Raw genomic sequence first — 8,038 nt, forward strand, 5'->3', positions numbered from 1 at the left:
CTAGGCTGGACCATTAGGTAGAAATGAAACCAGCTGAGCAATGAGTATGCAGGCTAAGTTTTTAAAAATTGCTAGGGACCTTTGCAAGATAGTACTTATTTGTGAGTGGACATTATGAAAGGCCATGAAGAAAGTACAATGGCTAGTTCATACAAGAGCTGTAGACAAATGGCCTCTCAAAATTATCCTATTTGTGGGCAGAGGAACTTGATAAACTATACTGGATCATGAGAGCCCTAATGTTATATCGGTTGTGATGTACCTCCTCATCTGCTCAAAGAAGGCATAAAATTCAACATAATGTTTATGCTGTTTTTTTCTATAGGGTGCTTGCTCAAAAGCCTGGAAGTTGACTGCAGCTGCTCAGTGATAAGGGAATAGTACACGACTGAATGACTGAACAACAACAAAAACTCTGTACATGCTTCGGGAATGCATTTTTCAGTATCTTTCTATAGGTAGATAGAAGTTAGGTCTAAGTTACTATAGGCTCCCTTGCTAAGGAGATGCTGACGCACTGTATTTCCCGTGGAAGTTCAATTCCCCATTTTTAGTTCCCTGCTTTTGCCATACATTCTAAGGATTCTTACAAAAAGTGTCTGTGTGTTGTTGTTGTTTTTCTTTGCAAACTGCTGTGCTTTTCACTCTCTTTCCTTCAAAAAGCCTTCATTCATCCAGCACTGAAATGTATATCCTCCTTTGGGACCCAGGGGAGGGAGGAATATCCTATCATTTATGGACACCCAGAGACCACTGAGGACAGAAACTGAAGATCTGCTTCTCCAGATGAAACAACAGGAGGAATTTTTAGACCAGCCAGGATATAATTACCTACACTGGAACAGAGCCAAGATCGCACTAAGCTTAGCAACAGCAAAGTCCTAACGGCGCAAAGGGGATTGAGAGAAGCGAAAAAGAAAAATACAATAACCCAAGTGGGATGTCTGATTTTTACCATCTGGGAAGCAGGTTCTGCTGGTTACTGAAGACATACCTTCAAGGACTAAGATGTGAAAGACAAGGGAAATGATCAAAAGCAAGGGGAGGGGTAGAGCAGGGAGCCTTCTGTATGGTGATCCTTCTGCACAGTGTCAGAGGTGACAGGCAACCTATGGAACCAATTAAAAATGCTGCACAAAAATCACAGGGATTTTCTTACTGAATCTGCAATGTGAAAAGGTTGGGTAAAACAGTTCAGCTTTGGGTAGGTTTCTATGAATGGGGTTTAAAAATCGAAAAACACTCTTTAACTTGGCAGCATTAATTTAATAAAATGTTTAATTTCCATTTGAATTCTAGGGCTAATAGAATGCTAAATGCATAAAAGAAATTAAAAGAAAAATGTGTGGCCCTTAAGAACATTACTAATATTAATAATTTACACAGCCTTTTTCAACTGTCATTTAGGAAGGGCAGAGTACACACACACACACACACACACACACACGTATACACAGTGCATATTTCAGACTGATTTTTTTATTTAAAAAATTGGAGCACCTAAAGTTGGGGTCTGCCCATTAGTGCTACACATTTTAGCTATGGTTATAAAGAATTAAATTGCATTGCATAACCGACTTGCATTCCAGAGGCCTTTGCTGAAAGAAGATTCTGTGATTGGCCTTTGTGGTTGACCTTGTTATGGTTATATGAGATATAAAAAGTAACCACAACAAATGCACTTAAAATACACTGCCTTTTGCAACTTAATCCTGAACAAATCCAGGACTGGGTCTTTAAATCGTGCTACAGATTTCTCCCCGTGCCATTGAAATCTCTTTGTCCTTTGCTAAAACCCCAAATGGAGTTCCTGTTAAAAAAACAACACTTATATAATCCTTTTATTATAAATCCTCCACAACAACCTTGCGAGGTAGATTAGTCTGAGTGTCTTTCCCAAGGGAAATTTGCCATTCAGTGTGGCTTTGATCCTGCTTTGTTGATATCCAGACACAATGCTCTCTGCTCCAGAACAGCTTCCTTTAGGAAGCAAAGTGGCAATCCTGCAGTTAGGCTGCTTAATTCCCATTGACTTCACTGGGATTTAGTGCAGCTCAGCTGTGCCTAAGGCTTCAAGCACTGGCAAAGCCAGCTCATTAAAATGCATTTGGTAGTCTTCAGTGTATCCATGCATTTGTAGGCTTCACATAGAAGACGTGGCTTAGGCAGCACATTAAAAGGCTTGGAGGGGGCCGTGTGATAAATTACGTTCAGCAAAACGTTACCATTGGGCAATATGAAAAGAAGCACTGAAATAAGAGAAAGCAGTAGAAAAGCAATTAGATTTATTATTGTTATTATTTTTTTTAAAAAAATGTTGTTGTTCAGTCGTGTCCGACTCGTCATGACCCCATGGACCAGAGCACGCCAGGCACGCCTATCTTTCACTGCCTCCCGCGGTTTGGCCAAACTCATGCTAGTCGCTTCGAGAACACTGTCCAACCACCTCATCCTCTGTCATCCCCTTCTCCTTGTGCCCTCCATCTTTCCCAACATCAGGGTCTTTTCTAGGGAGTCTTCTCATGAGGTGGCCAAAAATAGTTAATTATAAATGTATTTCTGTATCTCAGAAATCTAGGCATTGTATAAATATAATAGCTAAATACAGACTCTGCTCAAATCTGGGGCGCGGGACACAAGAATAAGGGCCGCTCCACCCTTCTAATGTCTTTTCTGGAAGTTGGTATGATTGGGTCCTGCAGGGGTCGTTCTTGTTCCCCATGCTGTTTAACTTCTAAAGTCCTGTGGAGTGGACTGTCATCAGCATCCTGATGACTCACGGCGTAGTGCTCTATTTCTCCTTTTCATCTTCTGCAAGTGAGGCAGTGGAAGTGCTGAACAGATGATGGTCGCGGTAACAGACTGGATGTGGGCCAATGCACTGAGGTTCAATCCAAAACAGACTGAGATGTTCTTTGTTTCATCTGGCTAGATGAGTGGTGTACAGCCTGTTCTAGATGGGGACCACACTCCCCCTAGGTCCTAGGTCCACTATCATAGCTGTAGGAAGGAATGTCTTCCACCAGCTTTGGCTAGTAGGCCAGTGCCTCATTAGGGCGGGAATAACCTGGATTCAAGGGATGCGGGTGGCGCTGTGGGTTAAACCACAGAGCCTAGGGCTTGCTGATCAGAAGGTCAGCGGTTCAAATCCCCGTGACGAGGTGAGCTCCTGTTGCTCGGTCCCAGCTCCTGCCCACCTAGCAGTTCGAAAGCACATCAAAAGTGCAAGTAGATAAATAAGTACCGCTCCTGTGGAAAGGTAAATGGCGTTTCCGTGTGCTGCTCTGGTTCGCCAGAAGCGGCTTTGTCATGCTGGCCACATGACCCGGAAGCTGTATGCTGGCTCCCTCGGCCAGTAAAGTGAGATGAGCGCCGCAACCCCAGAGTCGGACACGACTGGACCTAATGGTCAGGGGCCCCTTTGCCTTTTTAACCTGGATTCAGCGATCTATGCTGTAGTAACTTTAATATTAGATTGCTGCATGCTGCAATGCACGGAGCTGTCTGTCAAGAGGACTCAAAAACGGCATCTGTTGCAGAATATAGCTGCAAGACTGCTGACATGAATCAAGCAATCTGAGCATTTAACTCTGGTTCTAGCAGACCTGTACTGGCTACATGAACATTTCTGAGGCCAGTTACAGGTGGGTAGCCGTGTTGGTCTGCCATAGTCGAAACAAAATAGGAAATTCTTTCCAGTAGCACCTTAGAGACCAACTGAGTTTGTTCTTGGTATGAGCTTTCGTGTGCATGCACACTTCTTCTGAGGCCAGTTCAGCTGATTTTAACCTTAAAAGGGGTATAAAGCTCAGGACTCCAATATCCAATGGAAAACCACTTGAAAAAATGCCTGAACCTTGCAATCATTGCGTGAAGCCATTCTCCAGATGAGGACAAGAGAGATTACTATTTTTGGCAGTGGCTCCCCTTCTATGATATGTTGGGGAATTTCTCACAAATTCACATTAGTGCACTTTTTTGGGGTGTTCAAGTACTGTGCTCTGGAACTACCCCCACAACCCAGCTTATGTGCTTCATCAGATTTTATGGGGAGTTAATGAATCGTTTTTGGCTCGGCAAAAGGGAAATTTTATTTGTAAGCTAATGACTAAGTATATACTGACATTACTGCTTCCAAACAACATCTCTGACCATTAGCTACAATGGCAACCAATCACCTGTACAGTACTTGGCTCTTACATTGAGTAATCTGCACCATGCAGCAACTTTCCTCCTACAATTTTACTGTTCCACTTTTTCAAGGGGGGCAATACTGCCTCGTAAATACATTACTACAAACTTTTCTGATGTGGCCCAGGTCTTCTGACATTATGTCAATGGCTCCTCTTCCCTCCCCTGAAGGTAAAATAAGAAAGGCCTCAATGTGCTGCTCATAATAGTGTTAGTATAGTAGTATCTTACTACTTTACACTCTTAAAGGGTTAACATATTCTTAAAAACAGATTATATAAAGCCAGAAAACTTTAAATTGCATGCAGGGAACATAAATCTTTCCATGACTTATCTTCTTGTTTTCAAATCCTTAGGAAGAGTTTATTTGGGTTTACATATTCGTTCATCTGCAATGTTTACAGCCCAAATACTCTAGCAGTGATTATCACAGGAGAACTTGAATCCAATTAAGCTCATCTGTGTGAAGCATGTTGGAAGAGAAAAGGCTTAGCAAGGCAGCTCCTGGGAGGCGGAGAGCACAATGTCTTTTATTGTGCAATGGGAATGCAATGCACTAAGAAAACAAAAGCTCAAGTAAACTTGACCTTCCAGTTTCAGTCAGCTAAGCTAAGCTGTGATTCTTTCTTTTTCTTTCTAAACCAAAACTTTATAGTATGCTCTTTGAAAACCACCATTTACGTTTAATTATGTTAAGAGAAGAGAACAGATGTACTAACAGTATATTGATATTATAGTAACAGTATATTAATAACAGTATATTGCACTGAACACAATGCAGTTTACTCCCAGAAAAGAGTGCATAGGAGTGCAGCCTTATTGTGCTTTCTTGGTCTGAAAATTTAGGACAATAGCAGAGCAATCCTGTATTTATATTACACCAGGGCAGAAGTGATGTCAGTCAGCACTACACTAGCAGAACAGCCACCCCATCTAATCTGTGTTCAAGCTAGAAAGGGAAGGAGGAAACTCCTAAAACTGCTTTTACCTTCATAAATTGTGTCATGTAATATGGAGAAACACAATAAATGATAAAGGGCAGCTCCAGACTGCTGTTTGGCTGTGTGGGTGTACTTTGCAACATGCTTTTGATGCAACAGTAGTGCATTAGTGATAGATTTATTTTGCTTTGGTTTGTTCTGCAATGCACCCCTGATGCTACTGCATCATTGCTGCCCGGAGGGGCTGTAGCTCAACAAAAGTTGAACAAAACAATCCAGAACATTTGTGATATTAAAACTTAAAGGATTCCAGGCAATTATGGGATATGCACTGATGAGGTAGTGTGACTGCCCCAGCAGCATCTTCAGCACAAATCATCATTAATGTGTGATAAAAAGGATGTCTCCAGGAGCCCATGACAAAGATACGATGAGAATGAGATGTGGTATGCAGTCTCTGTGAGAAACAGCAGTAAAGCGGTCACTCACAAACACAACTGACTTAGAAGTGGATTTGTCCTAAGAAAATGCAAAGACAGTGGGGAAATGACAGATAGTCCCACAGTCACCGAAAAGCACCTCCACAGCTCACCAGACGAGGACTGTCTCCACCAATGGAGTGAGCCAGACCCTCCAAGTGTCCCTATTTTTCAGGGACTGTCCCAGATTTATAGAAGCCATCCCGGTTTCTGATTTGAACCTGGAATGTCCCGCTTTTTCTTAGGAGCTTCTTATTTCCACAGAGAAATGTTGAATGATATGGAGAGCTTGTCATGATGATGAGGCAGACATGCCCCTTAGTGCACCCCTGCATCACGGCACACAATATGTTGTCACAGCACCCCCAGGCCATCTGGCATAGTGACATAGTCAGCCCCAGCCCCACCACTGCCAGTCCACAGACCTCCCTACAGGCAGAGGTTTGAGTCCTCTTATGGTTGTCTCAGCTGTCAGCATTTTATGAGCAGAACAAACAGAAGGGAGAGGAAGGAAAGGCCACAAAACACAGCACTCAGAAAACTCCCTGGTCAATCCCGTGGCTCCTATATGGACAACCCATGTGAATTTCCTCATATGCCCTGGTGGGCAGCAGCACCCAGTGGGTCCCTTAACAGTCACTGTAGTTGGGTTTCTTCTCTGCCTTCCTTTTGGTCTCCTTTGCTTAAAGCTACATAGCTACAGGTCTTTTAGCTTCTTCGTACCAAAATCCGTTTGTACTAATTATTATCACACAGTAGAGCCAGAATCTATTTGTCCCACAAACTACGTAAAATTACCCTGTAGAATGCTGAGCTCTTGTTTTTTAGTATGCTGTTAAAAATCAAATTATATAGGTTTAGCAACAAAGCTGTTATTAGGGCCAGTGGAAGGCTGTGGGAAGGGTAATAGTGTGGATTCTGCACATCTCATCATGTTGCTCCACAATTTGCCAGAATCCAACTGCAATATTACGGCTCCTTAAGGATATTAATGTTACCAGTAAACCATGCCCCCTTCCCGGACGGGAACTGCTTTTTCAGCATGTCTTAGCCTGCCCTAAGATTACAAAGGGACCCAGACTTGCTGCCATTAAGACGAATGGCAAAATTCCCCGTGGAATCAGGAATGTGAGGATGGCAGAAAGAACAACGAATCTGTAGGAATGAAAAATGGGGAGGGGAGAGATGAAACCGGGTGAATAAACGGCATATTCATGCAAAGTACAGAGCTTTTGGGATCTGGATGAGACAACAACTTGGCCCATTTTAGGAAATCCCATTACATCAAGCCTTTTACTACCAAAACACCCCAAAACAAACAAACCAGCATTAGAATGATATTTATATTTACTTACTAAATTTACATTCTGGATTTTGTACAAAATTATACATAAAACTTTCCAAAAATAAACATCCACAAAGCATAATGAAACAAAGATATAAAATGTATTGCAGGGTGTCGGAATACGTTTCACGGATCCGCCATGGATTCATATTTATTTAGTTATTTAATGTAGTTTTCGAGATCTACTTTTGGTATAACTGCGCGCAAAAGCGAAAGTGAAAGCATGAATGAATAGTATGGCTCACTTATGAGATTAATCCGCCTTTATTTTATAGTTCCGGTCATGTTCAAAGTTGTTAATGAGCGTTAAACTTGCTTCCCGCCTTTTTGGAGGGCAGCAACAGTGATTTTATTGGTTGAGGCATTGATGATGATGTCACGTTTGTTCCCTAATAAAAGGCAGAGGCACCCCCGCTTAGGCACGTTCGTGCATTCTTTCCATTTTGCTTTAGTTGGGTTTTAGTTGAAGTCAAGTTTAGTTTAAGGGATTAGGAGCGGGCTGGATGGGTTGGATGGGTTTTTCTTTTAGCTAGAATTAGATCGCGGAAGATCATTCGGTTTAGCCTTAGTTAGGTTTCTTTAGGTTTAGCCTAGGGCTAGGTTTGCGGAAGATATTTCGGTTTTAGTATTATTTAGTTAGCCTCGCGGAAGATTGGGCGCGCAGGGACTTTAAGCTTAGGAGAACTTAGCTTAGGGGACGAGCCTATGCGGGTTCTGCCGAAGCCACTAAAGATACAACCGGTGTCTGTCTTCCTTTGGGGGTAAAAGGGGGAGTAAAAGGTTTAAAGTAAGAATTTTATTTTTATTAAGTTGGTCCGTCTATTCAGAGTCAGGGTATATTCATTTTCACGAGGCAACTTTTCACTAAGAAGGCAATTAGGAACTCATACACCTTCGGAGTCATCAATTGGCTTACTCAGCTTCCTTCGGATTGTGAGACTTGGCCGGCGACCGTGCTCAAAAGCACGCGGAACGCTGGCCGCTTTCCCCGCAACTGGTACCTCGTGCATGACTATTTCAAGTTGCGCACGAGGAGCTCCAGCACCCAAACCCCGACAGCAGGGGTTCCTTCCAACTCTACA

This window comes from Lacerta agilis, chromosome 3 (genome assembly GCF_009819535.1).
Source record: "Lacerta agilis isolate rLacAgi1 chromosome 3, rLacAgi1.pri, whole genome shotgun sequence".
Classification (NCBI taxonomy): domain Eukaryota; kingdom Metazoa; phylum Chordata; class Lepidosauria; order Squamata; family Lacertidae; genus Lacerta; species Lacerta agilis.